Source organism: Hemitrygon akajei, chromosome 6 (assembly GCF_048418815.1).
Source record: "Hemitrygon akajei chromosome 6, sHemAka1.3, whole genome shotgun sequence".
NCBI classification, from domain to species: domain Eukaryota; kingdom Metazoa; phylum Chordata; class Chondrichthyes; order Myliobatiformes; family Dasyatidae; genus Hemitrygon; species Hemitrygon akajei.
In genome coordinates, this window is record NC_133129.1 from 43,886,183 (window position 1) to 43,912,668 (window position 26,486).

The window sequence follows — 26,486 nt, forward strand, 5'->3', positions numbered from 1 at the left end:
GGCTGGGTTAAACTGTCAAAATGTAAATCGGCAACTGGTTGTATTGAATGTAATTTGTTGGTGTTGCAATAAAAATTAGCGATAAAAGAAACTGTGCCTACTCGTGCTAGCGATTTCAGCCCTGGGAAAAAACCTCTGACTATCCACACGATCAATGCCTCTCATCATCTTATACACCTCTATCAGGTCACCTCTCATCCTCCGTCGCTCCAAGGAGAAAAGGCCGAGTTCACTCAACCTGTTCTCGTAAGGCATGCTCCACAATCCTGGCAACATCCTTGTAAATCTCCTCTGCACCCTTTCTATGGTTTCCACATCCTTCCTGTAGTGAGGTGACCAGAACTGAGCATAGAACTCCAAGTGGGTCTGACCAGGGTCCTATGTAGCTGCAATATCACCTCTCTGCTCCAAATCTCAATCCCACGGTTGAATGCCAATGCACCGTATGCCTTCTTAACCAGTCAACCTGTGCAGCAGTTTTGAGTGTCCTATGGACTCAGACCCCAAGATCCCTCTGATCCTCCACACTGCCAAAAGCCTTAATATTAACACTATATTCTGCCATCATACTTGACCTACCAAAATAATCCTCCTCACACTTAAACACGAGGAAATCTGCATATGCTGGAAATTCAAGCAACACACACAAAATGCTGGTGGAACGCAGCAGGCCAGGCAGCATCTATAGGGAGAAGTATAGTCGACGTTTTGGGCTGAGACCCTTCGTCACCTCTGTTTGAGCTCCTTCTGCTCCTTCTCAGCCCAGTTTTGCATCCTATCAATGTCCTGCTGTAACCTCTGACAGCCCTCCACTCTATCCACAACACCCCCAACCTTTGTGTCATCAGCAAATTTACTAACCCATCCCTCCACTTCCTCATCCAGGTCATTTATAAAAATCACTAAGAGTAAGGGTCCCAGAACAGATCCCTGAGGCACACCACAGGTCACTGACTTCCATGCAGAATATGACCTGTCTACAACCACTCTTTGCCTTCTGTGGGCAAGCCAGTTCTGGACCCACAAAGTAATATTCCTTTGGGATCCTATGCCTCCTTACTTTCTCAATAAGCCTTGTATGGGGTACCTTACAAATGCCTTGCTTACACTACATCTACTGTGCTACCTTTGTCAATGTGTTTAGTCACATCCTTAAAAAATTCAATCAGGCTTGTAAGGCACGACCTGTCTTTGACAAAGCCATGCTGACTCTTCTTAATCATATTATGCCTCTCCAAATGTTCATAAATCCTGCCTCTCAGGATCTTTTCCATCAATTTACCAACCACTGAAGTAAGACTCACTGGTCTATAATTTCTTGAGCTATCTCTACTCCCTTTCTTGAATAAGGGAACAACATCCACAACCCTCCAATCCTCCGGAACCTCTCCTAACCCCATTGATGATGCAAAGATCATCACCAGAGGCTAAACAATTTCCTCCCTTGCCTCCCACAGTAGCCTGGGGTACATCTTGTTCGGTCCCAGTGACTTATCCAACTTGATGCTTTCCAAAAGCTCCAGTACATCCTCTTTCTTAAGATCTATATGTTCATATCTTATATTTATTGGATGAGGAAGTGTGGACTGTAAATGGGTAATGGTGGGTATCTGCCATCCATATAACTAATTACTATTTTAATTACTATAACAAAAATTACTATTTTAAACCAAAACATAACATACCAGTACAATATCAGAGACTAAAAATTAAAGGCTTCTATTAGGAGAAATGCACTAGCTTTCTGTAAGATTTTTAGGCTATACTAAATTTGTAAATATGTAAGTCTTTTCTTTCTGACCATCACTTTAAATGTTCAGAATGGAGGTTGCTGCATTTTCTTTCTAGATTTGCCTGCCTTTGAACAGGACCACAGCACACAATTCAATACCAATCAGGACAGATTTTATATATAGTCTAATCCAGGGGTAGGCAACCTTAAGCACAAATGATTTTCTAGCATGTGTTATTCATTAATTTGATGCAATGCTTAACTAGGTGTATTTAAATGGATAATTCCCATATTTCAAGTTTTTTTTATGGCTTTTATCTGGCCCACCGTCTGCTCATTAATATGCAATCCAGCCTACAGAAGCAAAAATGTTGCCGACCCTTGGTGTAATCTTTCACAGTTATGATGCAATAGCATTAGCTACAAGCCTGTTCAGACTATTCAATGCAGCCCAGAGATACAATTGAGTAGAAAAGAACTATAACCCATGTAAAAAAAAAATAAGAACTCTTCCATCACTTAGGCTTGTTAATCCACAAAGCAACTTTCATGTTGCATCAATTTTACCTGAATTTTTACATTAAAACATTCCTTTTATGATTTTTTCCCCCTCAAACAATGGCATACAACTTCTGTATATTTGCCAATAGTTTTAACACAGTTTGGCACAGGGCGGTATTACCAAACTTGATTGGGACACCAGTCATGTGCCAGCTTCATAGAATATACGCACATTACAGGCCCTTCGGCCTACAATGTTATGCCGACCATGTAACCTGCTCTGGAAACAGTCTAGAATTTTCCTACCGCACAGCCCTCTATTTTTCTAAGCTTCATGTACCTATCTAAGTGTGATGCCCTGGTTCATATTTTTATTGTTTTCTGTTTTTATTTCATTTTGGCAGTTGTGCAAGAGCTGCTTGTTTTCGGCTCACTCCATTTTGGCTTGTTTGGGTTACTGTTGAAGATAAGGGATGATGGGGAATGTGTGCCATCCAATTAGTGGTAGGTTTTCTTGGTGAGGAACAATATGGTTGGTGTTGGGTTTTTGTTTGGTGTGAGATGAAGAGAGAAGACGCTGGGGAGAACCAGTCGTAGCACACAATTGGGTGGGAGACCTGTTTGCTCGAGATGGATTACGAGCGACGATTGGGAGGTGGTGTGGGCATTCATGCTGATGAGGGCTCAGGTCATGAGTAAGAAAGAAATTCAAGATCAGCTCCAACTCATTTTTACCTCAAAAATATTACAAGCCAAACCAAAACATTAGCATCGAAAAACGTGTATTCATTTGTTCAAGTAAAGGTTCTTAAAACCCAGCATTATCTGTTGATGATTCAGGAATTACCTCACTAACAAAATAAAATTACAATAAAAGCCTCAGGCCTTCATACACTTGCTGCCAACTATTGCTCCAAATGCTAATGCACAAACAGCACAATTAATTTTGTCATAAGAAATATTTCATCCAACAAAAAGAATGGTTTGCTGCAAACATCTGGTGTATAAACATCAAGGTCGCTTTCTTCCTCATCATTTTAAACTGCTCCATTGTTTCTATTAAAAATTGTAGGGATAAAATTGTCTACTTGAGTGTGTGTGCACGTGTGTGTGAAAGTGTGTGAGTGAGTGCATGTGTGCGCACGCGTGAGTGAGAAAACTCACGAATGAGTGTGTGCGTATATACGTACTCACAGGTAGAAAGCAAATGAGATTTATGCCATTGTTTGTTTTAAATCTATGGTAACAAAAATACCAATGTGACAGTGCTGAGGGGCAGCCAGAGTACATGATGGTTTACATCATGGTCTACAGCTTTTAAGTGGACCCAGTGGAGATTATTTTCCCTGCACTAAAACCAAGTCACTATTCAAAATTCACCACTGAATGGAGTCAGTGGAAAATACACTCTGCATTACACAGTGCAGACAGAACTCTGTATACTTTTAACATCCTCACATGCTTTTCCCTCCTACAAAAAGAATTTATTTGTGAATGGTAATCTCTACTACAGAAAGGGAACATTATCCTTAGTATCTGAAGTACACTTTCCCCATTTAATCAGAGCCACTAAACTTTATCGTCATTTAAACATTTATGACTCAACCCTTCTTTGGAAGTTATTGTGCTGATTGCCGTCAGATTTTACTGCAGTGAGCACATTTTATTAGGGAAAAAAAGATTTCATCTTCAATTAACATAGCCATGAAAAAGAATGCTATTCAGAATCGACAACAAAGCAGAAGGTACTTGATGGCTCCAGAGAAAGAGCTCCTTTGCTCATTAAACAAACCATGTAACAAACTGAAACTGAAAACACGGACACTCTTTACTTTTAGGCATTCATTTTCTGGCCAAGCAGAAAACTATTTTGAAGATTCCAATTCAAAATCCACCAAGAGATCTCTCAGGAATTGCAACACAGCCACTATTGAGGTGGAGCATTATGCGCTCAGACACGGTCCCATATCAGACGAGAGACACTGATCTCTGGTGGGGCATTCATACGCTCTTGGTTTTCTCCTCATCTCAAGAGGATGAATCGTTGGAACACAATGACTCTGGCATCTGCTATTCTGCTTGTTCTGCCACTGGTGGGTGTGCCTCTTATTGAATTCTCCCCAGCTTGCTGAGACTTTACAAAAAAGTTGTAGCATAGCCGGATTCTGGCCACAACCTCCCCAACCCCCAACCACAAAACACTCGATCATTTGGCTCAAGCCTCAATGCTTTGCTACTATAAAATGCAAATCTTAAATGTGATTAATGAATGCTCCTTGAATCAGTAACTTTAGGAGCAGCAGGGGATTAAGAAAACATGAGTGTATAATATATCCTGCATAAATATACACAGAACTATTAAGTATTTTTCAGGGATACTTAAGTACCCTAAATCAGTAATCTAACCTGACTGATCCAAAAAAATGTTGAACTACTCGAAATGCTATACACACTTCATTCAAAAGAAAATATTCAGCTGATTTTAGAAAGAAAATGCAACCAAGAATTCCATCTATTTGCAAACAGGGTAATTCTCTGCCTTTGGCAAACATGGACCTACTCCAATTTGCCTACCGGAGCAATTGGAGTCCTCAGGAGATGCCAGTTCATTGGCTCTTAACTCAACTGTGGAACATCTGGGCAGCAAAGATACATACATCAAGATGCTCTTTAACGACTACAGCTTGGTATTCAATATCATCCCCTCAAAGCTAATTAATAAACTTCAAGACCTTGGCCTCAATATATCCTCATGTAATTGGGCCCTTGATTTCTTCACTAACAGACCCCAGTCAGTTCAGATGGTCAACATCTCCTCCATCAGCACAGGTGCACCACAAGGCTGGGCACTTAGCCGGCTCTACTCACTCTACCCTTATGACTGTGTAGCTAAGCACAGCTCCAAGCCATAGTCAAGTTTGCCAACAACACCACTGGCATACTCTGAATCAAAATGTGGTGATGAATCAGCATATAGGTGGGAGATTGAAAATCTGGCTGAGTGGTGCCATAACAACAACCTCTTACTAAATGTCAAGACCATCAAGGAGATTTTTGACTTCAGGAGGAGGAAACCGATCAGGAGGATCAGTGCTGGAGAAGGTCAGAAACTTAAAATTTCTCGGTGTTATCCTGAAACCAACACTCAAGAGCAATTACAAAGAGAGCACAGTAGGTGCTCTACTTAGGAGTTTACAAAGTTCCAGCACGGCATGTAAAACTTCGGCAAACTTCTATAGATGTATGGTGGAGAATATACTGACTGGCTGCATCACAGCCTAGTAAGGCAACACTAGTGCCCCAAAATAGAAAATTCAACAAAAAGTAGTGGTTACGGCCCATGGGTAAAACCTTCTCCACTGAGAACGTCTAGGTGGCGAGCTGTCGCAGGAAAGCAGCATTCATCATCAGGAACCCCACCACCCAGGTCATGCTCTCTTCTCACTGCTGCCACTGTGGAGGTGGTACAGGAGCCTCTGGAGCCACATCACCAGGTTCTGGAACAGTTATTACCCCTCAGTCATCAGGCTCTTGAACCAGAGGGATAACTTCACTTGCCCCTTCATTGAAATGTTCCCACAACCAATGGACTCACTGTCAAGGACTCTTCATGTCATGTTTATTGCTTATTTATTCATTATTATTTCTTTCTTTTTGTATTTGCACAGTTTGCTTACTTTTGCAAACTGGTTGAATGCCCAAGTTGTTACAGTCTGCCATTGATTCTATTATGGTTATTATTTTATTATGGACTTACTGAGTATGCTCACAAGAAAATGAATCTCAGGATTATGTATGGTGATGTATGTACTTTGATAATAAATTTACTTTGAACTTTTGAACCTCTGCCTCATCACCCTTCACAGAATTCCACCAAGGATTTCTCCCATTGCTACACTGCAGGCTCTCTCTCTTCATTCCATTGCTCTCTCTACCTAAGAGAGTCCTCCTTTCAGTCTCATGCAGTCTAAAGAAATGGATTAGGCCCACTATTTCAAAATTAAACTTTGAACAGAGTGAAGATTAATTCAAAGGAGCTGGCAAGCCGTGACTGGAAGGGAGGTTGGACAGAATTCACAGTACGCAGAATTGAGTGGCTTCCAAGCCTTGGTAGCAGGATGAGTGACAGATCCCACTACATGTTTAAACTTCACCACAGCAAAAGAATCAACTTAACACTGATACTAGACAGCATTATAAACAGAATATAATTCTATTTATTCTTATTTTAAGATCACACACCAAAAGTAAAATAAAACAAGAACATATGTAGAAAACAGTGAGATACCCATACAAGCTGCATTGAAGTACAGAATTATAATGCGTAAGGGCAGATTCAAAATGCACATATGTAAAAACATCACGCATTGTTGAGCCATTAAATATCAAGAGTCAGGTTCTTACAGCCATTGAGAACTTAATTGGATAAATTATCATCTACAAAACTAAGAACTACAAGCCTCAGTTTCCAAACACAATGCGGATTGTATTTTTGGCATTAGAGTTAGAAAACCAAAACCAAAACCACAATATTCATTTGGAATAACTTTGTGCCTTTATCCCATTAGTTGCCTAGCAAAGAGATCTACACCTAGAGAAATAAAAGTAACCACATTTTGCTCATCAAAACTTGTGAATACGAAAATAAATGAATGCTAGAAATACTTCAACCATCTTTTTATCCAGATTATTTTGTATGTTCTTTTGATATTTTACTTCATTAATAACCAGTTATGAAATGAGCTATCAGAAGGCAGATATGTCAGAGGTACAAATTTGAATCTCATCGTATAGCTAGGGAAGTTGAATTCAAGCACTTAAATCAATCTAGTAAAAAGTTAAACACAGAGAAAGATGATCATGAAGCCGCTAGTTTTTAATTCTTTTTGTTTAGAGACTACACAGAACAGGCCCTTTTGGCCCTCCCAATGAGCTGTGGCACCCAGCAACCCACCGACTTAACACTAGCCTATTCATAGGATAATTTGTAATGACCAATTAACCTAGGTCTTTGGATTGTGGGAGGAAACCGGAGCACCCAAAGGAAGCCCGCGTGGAGACATATAAATTCCTGACAGGCAGCACCGGAATCGAGCTCCAAACTCTGATGTCCTGAGCACTAACATCATGCCAAGTGTTATGCCACCATGGAACCCTTCGAGTTGCTCAGCTTTCTAGCTGTCATCAGAATCGATCTGGTTCATTAGGCTCCTTTCGATAAGAAAACGCGTCATCCTTACCCAATCTGGTCAATCTACAACTCCTTACTCACAAATAATATCGACTTTGATCTGTTCTTTGAAGAGACCTAGTATGCTACTGGTTTTAGGGTCAATTAAGGATAGACAATAAGTGCTGGCCTGGCCAATGACTTCCAAATTACATGAACAATTTGTTCCACTGAACCTCCATTGAACCTGTGTAAATGACTCCACACTTTCCCACCCCACCCATTTTACCACTTTTAAAAAAAACCTTTGGCAAGAATGCTTGCAGTTCTTAGTTCTAATAAAATTATCTAAGTTTAGGTTTAACTTCATTGGAAGTGTCAGTTCCTACTAGTAAAAGAAAAATTGTTACTTGCCCAACAGTTGCATTCATTAAATGCCCTAAATTAATGCTGACAGAGTTCACCTTGAAACTGTGATCACTTTAAAACTGACTGCGCCTGCTATTCCACAACCAGTGCACTGAACAGGAAAACAATCAAGGCTCATGTCAATCCTGAACTTTCCACTTACCATCCTCTTTACCAAGTTTTGGGAAATATCAATGCATCCAGTGGTCACAGCTAAAATTGTGACAAAGTTATCAAAACCGCCACAGTAAACTTGGAATGCCCAGAACTTTGGCGATGCCAGACTAGCAAAATGTTCCAGGCTAGTGGATGCAACTCCTAATTATGAGGTTATTGGTTTTACTCGTTACAGAAAGCAGCCACTCTTTCCTCTGGGGCATCCCTTCAAGAGATAATACAGAGATGTAGAAGTCAGTACTGGTGCCTACACCTCCAGTGACCTAATGTCCACAGGCCACACAGCTCTGCACCAACCGTTCACACTGCCACTACAGCAGTTCCATTTCCACCTTATTATTCTCCCCATATTCGTACTCCTCACCCAGAATCTTACTGCTCACCTAGGGTCAATTTACAGTGGTGATCTTCAGGATGAGGGGAGGAACTAGAGCACAGACAAGTTCAAGTTCATTTATTGTCTTGGGCATAAATATTCGTGGTATAAGTGCTACGAAAACTAACTTTTTTTTTCTCAACAGCAGCACCGTACAAACACAAACATAAATCACATAGCACCCAAGGTCAGGATTGAACTGGGGTCTCTGGCACTGAGGCATTGGCTCTGCTAACTATGCCACTGAGTCACCCACAGCTCTTCCTGTGACTATGTGGTTTCCCCACCCTCCCGATATGCCAGTTCCTTCTCACATCCCACAGATGTGCAGGTAGGGTAATTAGTTACTGTAAATTGCTAGCAACCCACACTGTGCGATATAAATCAAAGTCAAAGGGCGTTAACAGATTAAGTTGCAACGCTAGAGAGAAATATAAAAAGGAGGCATGGGGCTGATGGGATTGCTCTAATGGGAGTTCTCAGGGACAGTGGGCTGCATGGCCTCATCTGTGCTTAGCAAGTAAATAACAGGTAATCAAAGTGATGATAGGACACTCTACTTTGAATCCCTCCTTCATTTGTGCACCTGAAAATTGGAAATTCCCTGGAGACAAAAATCAGACTATTAACCCCGAGTGTCATTTGAAATTCTTCAAATAAAATACAATTATTAAATCTCTTGAGATATTCCAATGGACAGTTTGTTCCGACTTGCAAATCATTAGTATTAAGCTCATTAGGCCTGCTTCCAAATAAAAGTCTGGAGGTAAAAAAATTTGCTGCCTTGCCTAAGATTTTTTCGTATCTTGGTTGCTTACATGATGAGTCATTGTCAACTGCTTTACTGCAGAAGTATTTCAATGGCTAATAGAGGTTGACAGCTGGTTAATTATTAAACATCTGAAACTCGCTGCACATTGCCACAGCAATGTCGCTAGCCAAAGGGTGCAGAGTTGCTGAGTGCTTATTTATCCTTTAGCAGTCAAATCCCTTATTTCACTAAATGATGCCACTCTTGATGATATTGAATAGTGAATTTTAACAGGAGAACTGTTTTTATATAAAGAACATGCCAGGTCCATTCTGAACAAAGCCTGAAGACTTGTAATTTTTTTTTTGCCGTTAACATCCCGATCCTGAGGGCTTGCGCTGGTTAGCCAGACTCTACAACATGGCACTAGATTGAGAGTTTGTTATAAACCTAATAGCAAACTTTTTTTCCTTGATAATTTGAGGCCAAGTCATTCCAATTTCCTCACCTTTATCCATATCCATATTAATAGATGCTAATCAGCGGTGAACAGTTTCAAAGATGCTGTGATTTTCTATAGGAAAAAAAATACACTTTTTTTTTTAAAATCCCGAGCTTGGGACATCATGTCCAGACTACACCTTGAGAAGATCCACTATACAATCTTCAATTTGGAAATGCAGTTCCAAAATGTGTGGGGACCCTTTCTTGAATATTTTCAAAATTCCCAGCCAGACCAAAGGTCCATCCTCTCTCCCTTTCCTCAGTACATAAATCCCTGACCTCCAGCATTTTCCGGTAAAACTCTTCGGACTCAAATTTGTTATCATGCAACAGCCTATGTATTAGAAAAATACACTTTCTCTGTACCAATGCAGCTCTATAGGGACAAAGATTCTGTTTAACCCTTTTTGCCAATACATTGATGGCTTGGAGTTGGGGGACTGGGAGGGGTGGGGTAATAATGTTTGTACTCCGGGTGTCTCTCTTTCATAAATGTGAATTGTACATTTGTTATGTACTGCACAATTCTCCATTACACTATGTTCTCTTTATTTAAAAAAAACATTAAAAAATTGTTGAAAAAAAATCACCTGAGCTTTACAACTAGGCCTGAAGATGCCAACTTGTTCGTAAGTACCGGTAGCCTGGATTGTTGGGAAACTGTGACTAAGCAGTAAGCTGAAATTCATAAGCTAAGTCAATAGATTTTGGTGCTCACAAGCAAGACTTTTGGTTCTGTTTGTGAACCGTGTTCCACACTGCAAAGTCTCCAGCATTTGAAATAATTTATATTATCCTATGACCAGTAACCCTGCTCTGGACAGTCGCAAACCAGGATGCAAAAAAAAAAAGGGGAAGCGGGGGGGGGGGAGGCAGTCGGGCATGGGGCGAGAACCTCATCACATAAAACCCAGAGCTACAGAAACACCAACAGAAGCTTCAAAGGCATAATCCCCAGGAGAAGAACCTTCAAAGACTGGCTACATCTGGGGACAACTGCAAGGACTGACCCAGCACAGAGGTCTCTGGTCAGCTGTTGTTGGCGGCCTATGCCCCAGTAGGGGAGATGGACTCAACAAGACTAATAACCGTTATTGCAGGTAAATGTCAGAGATGAAACCTGTAGTATTGCCGGTCATTTACTATTACCACGGCAGAGCAGTCATTAGTAAGGTTTGACCGTTTCAGGCATCGTGTAGATGCATATGGTCAATATTCAACTGAAGTCTTTAAGAAATAACTCATCTTTCCAAAAAAAGAAATTACACAAAGCACAGGTAGCAAAATGCAGATAGTTCTTAACCATTAGTGTTTTATCCTCTGCTGTAACACACAAGTGTCCATTTTGGCAAGAAATGACATTTGACAGTATACAGATACCAAAAAAAAAGTCTGTAGATGCTGTTCTGACAAGGCAACTCACAGCTGTGTGTGTCTCACAGGTTTGAGAAATCATGCAGCCTTGCTGTTTTACCAGCACTGTCACGAGCTTTGCTTGATGACAGCACTTCAGTTGAAATTTGAACCTTTTTGGCTTTTCCCATGTCTAGTCATGGGTTCTTTAAGCTTGAAAGCAAGAGATTGCTGAGAATTAAATCACCTCAATCCTTTCCAAGCCAGCAGCATGATTTAGCTGTTAAATTACTAACTCAGTGCCTTGCCAGGCATACGAATCCGTGGGCATGATTTTACACGGGTCAATGGTAAGTTTAGCGCTTGGGTGCCTGCTATAAGTCATTGCTATTTCAATCCACCCCTCCTAATACTTATCACTATTTGGGTAGAAAGGTGAATTGGAAGCCTATTAAATCCACTGAACCATTTGCACAGCAGTGGGGTGTTTCATAGTGGATCAGGGAGCTTTTGGCTCCCTCCATTTCCAAAGCTTTTGGTGATTATACAGTTGAAGTGGGGAAGTCTCTGGCTTGAACCCAGATTCCATTGTAACGTGGTTATGTCACAGTGCTGATTATTAGGAGCCCAATTTTACTGCATTTGTCAGATGGTAGTAGAGTTTTTACTGTGGGGAATTATTTTTAAAAAAAATGCAACCTGGAGTGTATATTAAATGCATATTTTTTCTCTCTTTTTCCACAAGGCAGAGGAGTGACTGCCCTAGCTTATAATCTCTTCATGATGGCATAATGCTGAATTAATTCCTTATCTCTAGTGGAGATTTTTCACAAGAGTCCTGGCCCGTAAATGGTACTGCAGATAGATCTTTAAACAAAATAAGAAAACAAGATAATGATGGCTTGTGCAGATCATGAGCAACAGACTGGAGATTAACAAAACTGCAATTGTCTGCTGAAGCTTTGCAAGTTGTATCTAGTAAAGAGCAGTCCTGTTCTCACCACTGACATGGGAAAAAATACTCCTGTGATGCCATGTGAACCAGCTCGTGCTGTCAGGCTGCGGAGGGAGGCTGGTGAGAACTGGATATCTCCAGAGCACTATGGCTTATGATTCAGAGATATTTCTTGAGCCAGATTTTTTAAGAATCTGAAAAGTTTTTGATTTTTCTCAAGGGAATAATGAATAGTTGTTGAAATTAATTTAGCAGTCTTGTTTCATTTTGATGTAGTTTTTCACATGCCGCCGCCTCAAAAGCCCAACTCCTCTGCTTTTGGTGTGGTTCAAAATGCGGAAGATTAAGCAAGTGCTTGGAGCCGAGCTTGGCAGTCAGCCCACTGGAGATGTTAATAACAGTATTACAATGATTTGCACTGCAAATACTGCAAGCAGCTGATCTACCGGTGGGATGGAGAGAAGATGTGAGAGGAGGGGTGGGGGGAGAAGAATAACATAATGTGGGAACTATGGAGTTTGCTCATGTGAATGGGATTTCAAGCAGCCAGAGTCAGCTCATTTTTGAGCGCCAACTCTTTTTCACGGAGCTCTGGTTTCCTCCCACAGTTCGAAGACATACCAGTTGGTAGGTTAATTGATCAATGCAAGTTGCTCCGTGATTAAGTGAGGATTAAATCAAGGGATTGCTGGGCAGCATGGTTCGAAGAACCTATTCCACACTGTATCTCAATACATGAAGCCACAAATAATCTACTGTTGAACTATTCAGACATCCCGATCGCTCAGCTGCTGGCCACCCCAGTGCTGATTCTTTCACTCACTTTTGTACAGTGGGGCCCCACTGGTGCTTGCTTGTCTGGTTCACTGGAAAGTTAGTACACTACTTTACTGAGTCTTGATAAAAAGTCTCAGCACGAAACATGAACTATTGATTCCTTTTTATAAATGCTGTCTGACTTGCTGTGCTCCTTCAGCACTTTTAGTGTGTGGAACGACTGTGTACGATTTATTTAAAATAGAAGTGTTTGGCACCAATCCTAGCTCATGGCACTAATTCAATCATGTACAGAGAAACATGGAATTGACTGCACCCATTGCACTCAGTGACTCATATTGGGATACTATTCCTCATTTGGGCCTTAATATTTTCAGAAACTTCAGTGGCCATAGCTCAACTTTGTATAGGACTGCTCGCAAACATCCATTAAGGGTCCTGGTTTCCATTCTGTGAGGGTAGTTTTAATTCTTTGAATGTCACAGGGTAGGTGAGATGGGCAGAAAGATCACTGAAGAGGTCTGAGGTTACTAGACTCCTGCATTAGACAAACCGTCATTCAAAGGCTCTTCAAATAGTATTGGTTCAACAGAGATTATGGTTAACCATGATAATCTTAACCCCAACCTTAGATTTTCAAGTGTCTTTATTCTTTCAAGTAATACTATAACATCTACAATGTAACAGTTTAACAGGGTTGAAAATCCAGTAAGATAAACATAAAACTACAGAGGTCCCTCATTGAAAAGGACAACCAACTAGACAACTCAATTAATGAGCAAAATTACGCGTTTCTTCCTATCACAAAAAACATTCAACTGTCTGGTACAGACTAACCACAAAATGAGCACACTATGCTTGAACAGCACGATAACATGCCAACCAAGGAAAGCCTCTCAATAGGGCCAATACTGTTAGAGAATCTTTGGTTTTCGTTATGAGTGTCAACACATATAGTACTGTGCAAAGGTCTTAGGCACATACATATATAGCTAGGGTGCCCAAGATTCTTGTAAAGTACTGTATTTGTCAATGTGGAACAGAAAGCAAGTTGTACCTCTGGCAGGAGCAAAGGGTGTTGGGAATGGTGAGGATGGAGTGCTTTGGGAGGGGTGTGGAACAGGTCGCAGAGGAATGCCAGGGACAGGGGATGGCATATGTGCAGACATACCCCGCCCTGAGACACCAGGCAAGATAAATTGATTCCAAGCAATTGGTTTATTGATAATTATAGAATGTCGCTCTGGTGCTTCTTACTCTCTCGCCTCTCCATTCCCCTTTTCCCAACCTTTACTCTCCTTTCCTTGTCCCCGTCCCACTCCCAGTCCACAATGGAGAACCATATTAGAATCAGACTTATCACTCCCATCATGAAATTTGTTTTCTTTGGCAGAAGCAATACATAAAATTACTACTATACTGTGCAAAAGTTTTAGGCACCCTAGCTCTATCTCTAAGACATTTGCACAGTACTGTATTTGGACAAATAAAATCAATTGTAGAGTGAAGCAGAGTCATACATAGTAACTGTCTCTTTAACCCACTGTCTTGCATTTAGACAAAGGCTGCATTAATCCTAATTTTATTATCCCCAAATCTTTCCAAAATTCTACAACTCACCTGCGCACTAGGACAATTTAGTGTTCAATTAACCTAAACCTTTGGGACGGACATCATTAGGATGGGAGAGGAAACTAGAGTAGCCAAGGAAACCCACACAGTCACAGTGCAAGTGTGTTAACTCTACACACAGTACCCAAAGATCAGAGTTGAACGCTGGTACCATGAGGCAGTGGATCCACTAATTATACCACTGTCACCCCAAACCAAATCTTGCAGCATCATGGTTTGTAACAAATTTCTACTATGCACAAATCAGTAAAAAAAAATGCTCTGAGGAATGACATTTCATCACCATGTCTCAAAATTATGCCAATCATTCAGTTTTAATGAGGTATCAAGCACAAACAGCACCTCAGAGATTTGGCCCTTTGTCATCCTGTCTGGAAGACTGCTATGTGACAATACTAAATTTAGTAACTGGTGTCCCTTTTGTCCTTAGTGTAGCAAGTTTAGCGGTTGAGTTTACACAGTGAAAGGAAACAGGTGTTAACTTCAGCTTTATTTTTTTTTTAAAAAACGAACTCCATGAATTTGGAATTGACAATTTAGAAACGACTACTAAATTGCTGGTGAACTTAATAGGCCTTTCTGTCAATTGTGTTGAAATAAAAATAAGACAATCGTTATATTATATGTAACGCTTACCCAACTTTTTTTTAAAAAACACAAGCACTGGGATTGAAGCCAAATCTACTCAAAACACTTACAAAGCCATTTCCCACCCCAATCATATGCAACAATAATAGATTTCTCTTAAGGCAAGAATAGCTTTGAGGAAAGCAGACTAGCACAACAAAATGTGAAACAGATGCTGCTTTCAACTATCCTAATCACAAATCCTTGCAATTTCAATGCTATGTTTACAATGCAAACTTCCTAGATACAACAGGAAATGATCTATTGCACAACATTAGATCAAAGAACATTTGCTTTACTCACTGATAAATCATTTTTGATATCTTGATTCTCAGGAAAAGGAACGGTTCTTGTACCTACTTAGTTCATTGAGGATAAATTGAAGGACATTAGTCAATGTTTCCAATTCAAGTGCCTTTAAAAAATGTATTTATACAATGGCGATCATGACCTCAGAACAGTTCAAGACACTTCTCAGCTCATGGGCAATCAGGGGCTTAATCTAGTGACCACAGCAGCTGTATTGCACCAAGCAAGTTGCCTCAAGCTGCAATCTGGTAATGACCAGATAATTGGTCAGGTTTTATTGGAGGCACTAAAGCAGGATGATGGTGTCGATTGCAGGGCAGGTACGGCCAGGCAGAGACAAGCAACACACACAGGTGAAAGTAGAGTGTTTTGAAATGGAGAATACGAGTGGTCAGAAACTGGTCTTGAAGCAAAATTGGATCAGAATTATGAGACCTAGAGAGCAGGGAAAGGATAATAGGTACCAAGTAGATGGAACACGTGGATGAGTAGCATGTCTAACATGATGTCAGACAGAAGGGGGATTGTATACTGAGGAAGCACAATGATGACACCATGCATGGAGATCCTTATCATGAGGTAACATGCAACAAAGAAATGGAAAAGTGGATTTCCTTTGGATAACCATTATTTTCTACACTTCCTCTATTATCAGCCACTTTTCTATTTCTTCTTTACATATTCTTCAGGCAATGACTGGGGGAGGGGGGAGGGGGGAGAGGGGAGAGGGGAGAGGGGAGAGGGGAGAGGGGAGAGGGGAGAGGGGAGAGGGGAGAGGGGAGAGGGGAGAGGGGAGAGGGGAGAGGGGAGAGGGGAGAGGGGAGAGGGGAGAGGGGAGAGGGGAGAGGGGAGAGGGGAGAGGGAGGGAATGTGAGGGGGGAGTACCCAGAGAGCTCAAAGGTTGGTTCATATTTGGCTTGCTGTTCTTTTCTCCAATTACTGTAACCCCTAGTATATAATTTTCTTTACTCCAATAACTGATGCACCAGGTACAGCCCTAGAATCCAACTTATAAAATACTTGGAGCTGTGTATCCATCTGCCAAGATGTGTGACATGGATTTCTTTTCTTCAGGAGGATTTTCAGCTAAGTCTCAGACTATGAGAAGAGAGCACTGTAGTCAGGAAATCTGATATCTAAAATACATGTTTTGTAAAGGTTTTTGAAATGCCATTTAGAACTGTTATTTTCTTCTGTCAACTATTAATTTTGATGAACATACTTGCTGACCAGGGAAGTGTGTTAAAAGGTACGAGTAAGAAAAAGAGTGTATATTAAAGTTTTATAAAAGGAACAATGCTTCCTTTGTGGCTGAATGTTTGTATCAGACAGCAATACCTTTACTTCTCTGTTCCTGCGGAGTAAAGGGCAGTTACAGCTCACATTCTCTCCACATTTCCTGCAGCCAGTAGAAGTCTACCTCTTGCATAAGTAAGCCCTGCAGCCTCGAAACTTTGCACTTAATTTGACTTTTTACTTTGTACATCAGGACCCTGTAAACAAAGTCAGTACCTGTTCTTGTTCAATTGACTAAAAACACAAAAAGTGGTGTTCCAAGGAAACCACTCGTCTCTGTGACAAATACATACAGCATTAAATTCAGAATGTTCTGTGCAATTTCAGCAAATCTCTCAGACTTGGCAATTGAGGGAGAATATACTACATGAAAATACTTAATAATGAGTGGTTAATTAGTTTAATCATAACCAGCTTTAGTGCTACCGATATGTATTGACATTACAGATGGGACCATTACTCAGTGGTGAATTGCACAGTAGCAGCTCTGGAGGTGTAGGTTCAGTCCTGAAATTGGTGCTGCCTGTCTTTGTAAGTTCTCCCAAGTACTCCAGTTTCAATCCAGACCTAGTACTGGTAGGTCAAATTGCTACTTAAATACCTTCAGATATACACAACTGGCAAAAGGATTGGGAGGTACAGTAGTTGATGGATATTGAGGGAGAATAGATTACAAAAAAAATCAAATAGGGTAAGGGTGAATGAGATGGGAATGCTCAGAGCTAGCATTAACTTCATGTGTTGAATGGCTTAAACAAACAATACAGAAAGCTTATACACATGTTCACGAAAAATGGAAAATGTTGGTACATCAGAATATTTTTTGAACCACACACTGACAGACCCCTGGATAGTGAATGATTTTATTTTAAATTCCAAACAGTAACAAAGGATCAGCAGCTGAAAGATAGCCAATGCTAAAAGCAGAGGAGTACTGGGAACAGGTTCCAATCGATGCAATTTAAAGACATCTTAGGTTGCTACTCCTGATATCACTGCTCCCTACTGACTATGTACCAGACTGGCCACTGTCACCTCAAACTGCTTCCATTCTCACCTGCCTGCACCTTACAATTTGAAGTTGTCATGTGATTAACCATTGGTGTCATGAGGTATTTATTGTCTATTAAATAGTATTTATTGTCTATTAAATAAGTTATTATCTATTAAATAACCTTGACAAACTTCTATAGATATGTGGTGGAAAGTGTGCTGACTGCCTGCATTGCTGCCTGGTATGGGAACACCAATGCCTTTGAGCAGAAAATCCTATAAAAGGCAGTGGATTCTGCCTTGTACATCATGGGTAAAATCCTCCCAAACATTGAGCACATCTACATGAAGCGTTGCTATAGAAAAGCAGCATCCACCACCCAGACCATGCTCTTTTCTTGCCATCAGGTAGAAGAATCAAGAGCCTCAGGTCTCTCAACCAACTTCAAGAACAATTACTACCCCTCAACCAACTGGCCCTTGAACAAAAGGAGACAACTACACTACCGTAATTTAACTTCTTTTTCCTCCCACAACAGATGATCTCACTTCAAAGACTCTATCTTGTTATTTCATGCCCTTTATTTATATTTGCAGTTTGTTGTTCATTGATCCTGTTTACAGTTACTGTTCTATAAATTTGCTAAGTATGCCTGCAGGAAAAAGGATCTCAGGATTGTATGTGGTGACATGTATGTACTCTGATAATAAACTTTACTTTGAATTTTTTGATACTGTATTAAGTAAAAATACATTGACAAATCCAACAAAATTAAAAGGTTTGTTCCATAATTTGAAATGACTTGACCAATTCAAATACACATTTTCCCCCCAAAACGTTACCTGAAAGAGGACACCAAGGAATCTACAAGACCAGGATTTCTAGAACCTTGATTAGCTGGATCAACAGGTAATATACTATTCAAAATGCCATTCAAAAGCTATTAGCACGTAATTGATGCAATCTTTCCAAAACATTATTACACAGGTGCACAGCTCAGGTTTTCTACCTAACTGCACAGTTGGAAGTCGATCAAATTCTGCCACCATCACCAAAAACCCGATACGATTTTTTAAAAGAACATACTTTCTTGGTTGCAATATAGAGTAAATTAGCATAATGATTCTTCTAGATTAGTAAACATGGAGCCTCTGAAGCAAATAGCTCCCATCAGTGGCAGTCCTAAAACATCTGAAAATCAATTAACTGTAATGGTGCCCTTGAAACCGGGAGGATTGCCATAAAAGCCCAACTGTTTTAATATTATCCATAAGGGAAAGAAACTACTGTTGTTCTTGAAATGTAGAGAATCTCTTCAGAAGAATCAAGAGCTCATCCTAAATTAGTTCACACTTCAATTAGTCTCCTGTGCAGGAAGAAAACACCACAAGGGTAAAGATATGACATTGACTCTCCAATCACATTCATGGAAAGATGAGTGAATGAAACAATAGTTAACCACAGAAAGAAACTGCACAGGGAGTCATCCAACTCATTGTCTATGCTAGATAGAAATGGGGTTACTTGTACTTCTCCTTTCTCACTCTTGATCTGCAGGTGACTCAGATAGTTTTGTTCCATACACATAAGGTAAGATAGTTTTCAAACAGCAGAAAGATCGTTCTACCTCCCATCATTTCTGACAGCAATATCGATCACACAATTCTCTGAAAACCACCTGCCAAGCAAATTGAGTCTACATACCTCGTTACATCAAGGGAAATAGGTTCATCCTGTCTACCCTGACTAGGCACCTCAGTTTGATAAACTTCCAGGAAATCTCCCTTCTAAACCAAGGTTTCCTCTCCTTAGCAGCACTTTCACAAACATTCTCATCATTCTCTCTAACAACAAATACTTCCATCATTCTCTCCAATTACTTACCTTTTCTATTTGTGTCAGAGATAACCAGTTCTGTAGTTCTTTTCACATTACAACTGTTTCTTTCTAAAAGAGTCAGCCAGAAGGTAGAGTGAAAAAAGCACTCCTGTCTCCAGAGTCCATGCTGGCCATTAAGCACCCATTTACAGCAACCCATTTTGTTCTCAATTACGCCCAGATTCCACCACAGAGATATCCTGATCTGTTGGATGCTGCCTGTATTCACTTTCTGGTTTCATGTCTGTTGCTGAATTGTCTCTCATCTCCTCTCTCCTTCCCTCCCAGATGGCTCTGTAAACATAACATTCTCTTCAACAACCAAAACCCTAAGCCCAGCTCTCGAGGCTCAATTCAAGTTGTCAAGTCGAGTTTATTTCCATGTGCACAAGTACAGTCAGATTTAGGTTCAATAAAAACTTGCTTGCAGCAGCAACACAGGCATATAGGTTCCAACAACACACAAAACAAACTCTAGAGAAACTATAAAGAGAAAAAGCCAATGCAAAACAAAAACTTTACTGCAACAAGAAAGCAGGTACAAGTCCATCCTAATGCTAGAGGTGTTCTGTAGTGTTCCTTAACTGACATTTGTCAGAGTTCTCTAAACAGACCAGTTACCATGGAGGACAGACACACACACACAATGCTGGAGGGAATAAGCAGGTCAGGCAGCATCTATGGGTCTTTTCCACAGATGCTGCCTGGCCTGCCGAGTTCCTTCAGCATTTTGTAGCTGTTGCTAAGATTCCAGAATCTGCAGATTCTCCCTTGTTTGTGATTTAATCACCACTGATGCACTGGTTTCATAAACATTCGCGTGACCTCCTCTTACCACACTTGCAAGTGGTTAACCTCCAGAAATGGGCATTTTTTTTGCATGACAGCATTATTACTTTAGCACTAGTGCAGATTACAGCTCTCATTTGACCGCAGTTGTGAGATTACTTATTACTTATTAGAGAGCACGTGGATAGGTGCATGTAGAAAGGGGGAATATTAAATGAGTATCACAACCAACTGTAGGAAATGAGCTTTACCTTCATTTCCTCTTTTTAGAAGCACTGTAAACTCAGTTGAGCTTGAAGCCTTATATGATTGATGAGGAAATGGGAAGTACTATTAATTCCATTTTAATTTAATAGCAGATTTCAAATTTATATTTTAGAAAGAAAGTAACCCATAAGACATAGGAGCAGAATTACACCATTTGACGCAAGTCTACTGTGCCACTCTATCATGGCTGATTTATTATCCCCCTCAACCCCCTTTCTCCTGCCTTCTCCCTATAATCTTTGACACCCTAAAAATCAAGAACCTATCAACCACTGCTGTTAGGATAACCCAATCAATGGCTTAGCTTCCACGGATATCTATGGTAATGAATTCCCCAGAATCATTTCCTTCTGGCTAAAGAAATTCCTCATCTTTTCTAATTGTACATTTTCGTATTCTGATGTTGTGCCCTCTGATTCTGAACTCCCCTGTTATTGGAAATATCCTCTCCACATCTACTCTATCTGGGCCTTTCCATATTCAATATGTTTCAATGAGATTCACTCAACCCATTCTTCTAAACTCCAATGAGTACAGGCCCGGAGCCAAAAACTGCTCCTCATGTTAACCCTTTCATTCCAGAGATCATTCTCTTGAACCTCCTGTGGACTCTAATATCAGCATATCCTTTCTCAAAGAAGCAAAGCTACTCACATTACTCCAAGTGCAGTCTGACAGATGCCTTGAAAAGCCTTAACATTACTTTCTTGCTTTTATATTCTAGTGCTCTTAAAATGAATCCATTTAGCAGCTTTTACTTCTAGAGACCAGTCACCACTCAACCAGTGGAATCACCAATATTCTTATCTAAAGATTTAGTAAAGCCATTATTCCAACAACAAATTTAAAAATAGGCTTAGCTACAAAACTAAGATTTTTACAATTGTAAATTTCTGCTTTGTGCAACAAGCAAACCTTTGGTGACTAAAATTTAGATTTATGTTATCAAGCTGCTGCACACACCTAATGGGGTCCAAAAAAAAATATGAAATATTAGTTCAAACTAGAGTGAGCAGCTTAGTTTTCATTCTAAATATTAACACATTACACTTGTTTGACGTACCTGCATCTTATCTTAAAGAGTTGCAGCCAGTCTCTCGAAGTCATAATAAGAGCAATGTTAATACAAATGATTTACCATTACAAGTGATATAAAGGACGCTGAGCAAGATGAGAATGACCAGACATGACATGAACAAGCAAAATTAAAAGGAATTTTTTGCAAATGAGACATGGAAGCTGAGTGAACAAAGGAAGTGAGACTTAAATTACAGTGGATGGGCAAATATTAAAATCATTGACTTCTTGCTATTACTGGGCAGATCTGATTGATATTAAGGAATGGAGGAGAAAAGGCACACTGACAAAAGTAGCATGAACTCTAGAAATCTGAAACAAAAAGAAAGCCAAAATTATAGTTGCATCCATGAGGAGAGCAGGAAAGATGGGGTTAAAAGGAAATGTTGGGGCAGATGAGCCAGAAAGACAAGTCACAGAGTGCAGGTGTAGAGTGAATAAACCCAAAAACTTTTAAATAAGTTGTGACTAGGGTTATCACACTTGGGGTACAAGATGGTACAGTATTGAAGACACCCAACATCCTGTTGATCTGAGTATCTTCACACACCCCCCCTCAATTCAGATGCTACAAGTATCTCCCCACCCCCCCAATTCAGATACGAGTATCTGCCCCCCAATTCAGATATGAGTATCTGCCCCCCCATTCAGATATGAGTATCTGCCCCCCCATTCAGATATGAGTATCTGCCCCCCCATTCAGATACTACGAGTATCTCTCCCCCCCACAATTCAGACACTACGAGTATCCCCCTCCCCATTTCAGATAACTTCATCTTGGGTGTTTACAAGGAAAACTTAAGGTCGAGACATTTTAAGATCAATATCAAATGATTGATCATATCTGCTCTTTGCTTCAATGTAACGTTGCAACCCAGTGACTTCCTCAGTCATTTCAGAATGGAACTGGAGGATCAACCACACTGACGTGTGTGTCAAAAGGCAAACAAAGTCAAAGTCAGTCCGTGTAAAGATGGCGTATTTTCATCCTCAAAGGTCAATGAAGTTATGATCATTGGTTTTGTGGACATTCATTCTAATAATATATTTTGTAGTTCTACCATATAATTCTAGATTATTAAATAAATTTAAATTCCACAGCCACCATGGTCAGATTTGAACCCTGGCCCATGGATTGTTTTTCTGGGCCTCTAGAATAGTAGTTACTTAACTGTTCTATTTACATCATACTCGTACTAAACAGATTAGTCCCTAACAATTGACTTTAAGGACACACATTTACGTTTGATGATCAGGACAATTCTGCACCTGAACATGGATAAATGGTAGGGAAGCTGAGGTAAATCAGACAATTCCTTCAGACTTACCATTAGTTACGTCTTTTGATACATATGTTTTGAAGTTGAAATGAGGTGTATTAAATCCACACTCTTATTACAAATGAAGTTAATCTGAGCAACCACATAAATAAATAAAGCTGGTGCCTCTAGAAAGGTACGAGCTCACCATTCTTAGGGAAAGTTATTAAGGAAAGTTAACAGATCTGAATTGTTAACTATACTTTCTCCAAGATATTGTCTGATCTGCTGAATGTTTCTAGCTTGGATCCATTTTAAAAATACCAGTGGAACATTTGATGACGATAGAGTAATTGAATAATCCACACTGAGGTAAAACTTGGTTATTTTTGCTCCTGAAACATCTAATCAAATAAATTATATTTTTACATAATTAGCAACTTGAAAAAATAATTTTTTAAATACAGTCACCTTTACATTTACGAAACATTTCTTTCATTCAGTGAAGCCACAAATAGTCCAATCATGTTGTTTAAATTTTACAGTGACAATGGATATTCAGAATTTTTCAAAAGCTGCATTAAACAGATCAGCCTTAGGCCTCAGGCTATAATGTGTTAAAAAAAAATATTCAATAAAGCTTCCATTTGATCTCAAAGACACCAGATGCCTTCCAAATTATTTTTGATCAAGTAGCCATAATCTTCAAGTAGTTTTATGGTCTGTAATTACACAGCAATATCATTTTTTTAAAAAAGCAAGCAGGCAAGGCAGCAAGCAATAAAAAACAGATAAATACATTTTTAAAAATCTGCTGCATCAATTATGTGCAGCTTCAATCCCTAAAAACTTGCATTAAACTTATCATTGAGCATTATAGATAAAAGCACCTTTCAAAAATAAAATCATCTGTGGAGTTGGAGTTTAATACAGAGATATAATCTAGGCCATCAGTGAATTCCACCAAATAACCAAACTGACTGACACAGAAGCACTTGTTCCAAACAACTGGTACTTCAGTGATGTCAATTAACTATTAGCCACCCAAGGAAACATTTATATATCTTCTTCTCAGTTCTACACACCTACTCTTAAGATTGGCATCACTGGAGTGGCATCAATTTCTCCAGAATAAAACAATTTCTTTGAGAAAGGGATACACAAATAAAACTGTGACATTAAAGCCCAAAACACATCTTCGGATTGTTTTTCCTCTTGCTAACTTTCTCCATCCCTGGAAGTCAGCTTGGAATTTGCTGATAAAATAAAAAGGTAAAGTTGCAACAGCAAAATTGAGGAATAATACAGAAAACCTCCATAAAAAAGGAATTAAAAGGAAAATCAAAAAGTTTCTGCACTCCAATTCTATTCCTCTATGAACTTAGGTTCAATAATTTAAAAATCAAGAGACTAGATATTGAACTGCTTGCAAAGTCATCAAATAGCTGCAGAACCACTAAACATAACCAGAAAAAGTCAGGACTTATTTGTCTTCTAATGACATGATTAAGTCTTCATTACAGCCAAAAAACCATCCTAGGACAGTAATTTAATCTACAAACGTGAAGTCTATTTGCACATATTTCAAATATTGCTGGAGATGTCAGAAGTTAATATGCACTTCTTTCATCTCTTAACCCCATTTTTTCCTTTTATTTTGCCTTTTGTACATGATTCAATAAAAATTTATATTTCAAATATTTTAGGCATAAAAAAAGTCAATAACAATTACAAAAGGGATTATAAACAGAAGAGCTTCTGTAGATGCTGGAAATCTTGAGCAACACACCAAAATGCTGGAGAAACTCAAAGTAAGGCGGCATCCATGGAAGGGAATAAACAGTATTTGTTTTGGGCCAAGACCCTTTATCAGGACTTGCCCTGATTCATGAGTCCTCAACCGTTTATTCTCCATCATGGACTTGCTGAGTAACCCCAGTATTTTGTGCGTTACACACAAGGGATTGGTTAGAGACAAATTTTTGCTTTGCACTGCTCCCAGATTCTGACCTAATCATCTTCATCTTAGGCAGTCCCTTGGGATTTAAAGGATGCTTGCTTCCAATATGTTCTTGTGAGCTGTGGAATGGTTCACAAGGCCAATGTGGGAACACCAAAATCTTTCAGATGAAGCAAAGCATCCCGATGGAATGGGAAACTTAGAATTTAATGAGGTGGCCAACTTCCTCTGCTTATAGACTGTTCATTCTACTTCCATCAGGGAGGAGGCTACTTAGCATCTACACAAGGACCATCAGACTCAAAAACAGTTACCTTCCCCAAACAGTGCAAGTCTGATCAACACCACCACCCAGTACCTCACCTCTCCACAACCACTATTTTATTACTGACTGTCAGAATCACCTTATGTACCGACATTCCTGTGCCTAGAGTCACTTCATGGACATAAAATCAACAAACCGTAGACTGTGATTGTTTAAATGGTTTCTCAGTATTGATGAGAATTAGTGCGTTTGTTATTAGTTTAGGCAGATTGTGTTTGTCTATTATTGTAGCTTAGAAGAAGATCAGACCACATTTTATGAGTAACTAATGCAGAAAACCAAATAATTGCAAAAGGCTTACAAACTTCTCTTGCAACTGTATACAAGCTATTTTATATTTAGTGTTTTTTTTAAAATGATTGTGTTCTTTATCTCACTGTTTTTTTGTGCTGCATCAGATCCAGAGTAACAATTATTTTGTTATGTACTGAAAATGACACTAAATAATCGTCAATCCATATCATGGCTTCTGTGTGCACCATCCCCAGTGCTTCGTCACCGTAAGTAGTCAGAGGCTAGAGATTTCCAGGAGTCAGGACTTATGCTCAATGTCTCCTTGGAAATACAACATCTTTAAATGTTGCACTCCCCCCCCCCCCCCCCGACAACCTGGTAAACTCTCATCCCATGAGAAATCTCAGAGTATTTTAGGAAATTAGTTGAAAGCATGTGCAACATGGCCAAGTGTGAGTAACTAGGGCCTCAGACTGGCCATGTTGCTCTGAGGGAGGATACTGACATATATGATCTTTTCCACCCATTTAACTTGGATGGAATTGCAAAGGGTGCCCCAGTGGTATATGATGCAGATCTCAGAAGCACATAAGAGGGTGGAAATCACCAGCACCTGGCAAACCACGAGTTTTGTGCCAGGCCTGAAGCCTTGAATCTTGAAATACCGCTTTCCTCAATTGACCAAAATCTGTGCTAGCATATTAACGGCAATCTTTACCAGATGCATGATTATAGCATATTGCAACTCAAAAGCTCATAAAAGGTCTACAGAAGCTGCATATGTAATGAATTAAAAGCAGCATTCCTTCACCATTGTCCACAAAATCTAGGCCACGGATTAGTCATTTGAGTTCAGTTCCATAGCTATGTGTTTCCTATCCTATGAATATCTCAAAAATACTACAGTAACTGTAAATTGTTTTGGAATATAATGAGGTTTTGAAAGGAGCCAAAAATACTCATAACACTCCCAAATCCCACTAATTCTTTGCTAACCTAGAGAGTGAATATCAGCTAATTATGGGATGGGCAATTTTTTCCCTCATCAAAGATGATTGTGCCAAATATACATTGCCTAATTATGCCCTAAGTAGTAACTTTACTCTCCCTTCATGAAATAAACCCCCTTATTTTC

The 26,486-nt window shown here is 39.7% G+C and overlaps 1 protein-coding gene across 1 annotated transcript in view; it reads right to left on the reverse strand.

Moving 5' to 3' along the window:
- Positions 1 to 26,486, reverse strand: part of iqgap2 (IQ motif containing GTPase activating protein 2) — a 296,840-nt gene that overhangs the window by 238,161 nt on the left and 32,193 nt on the right.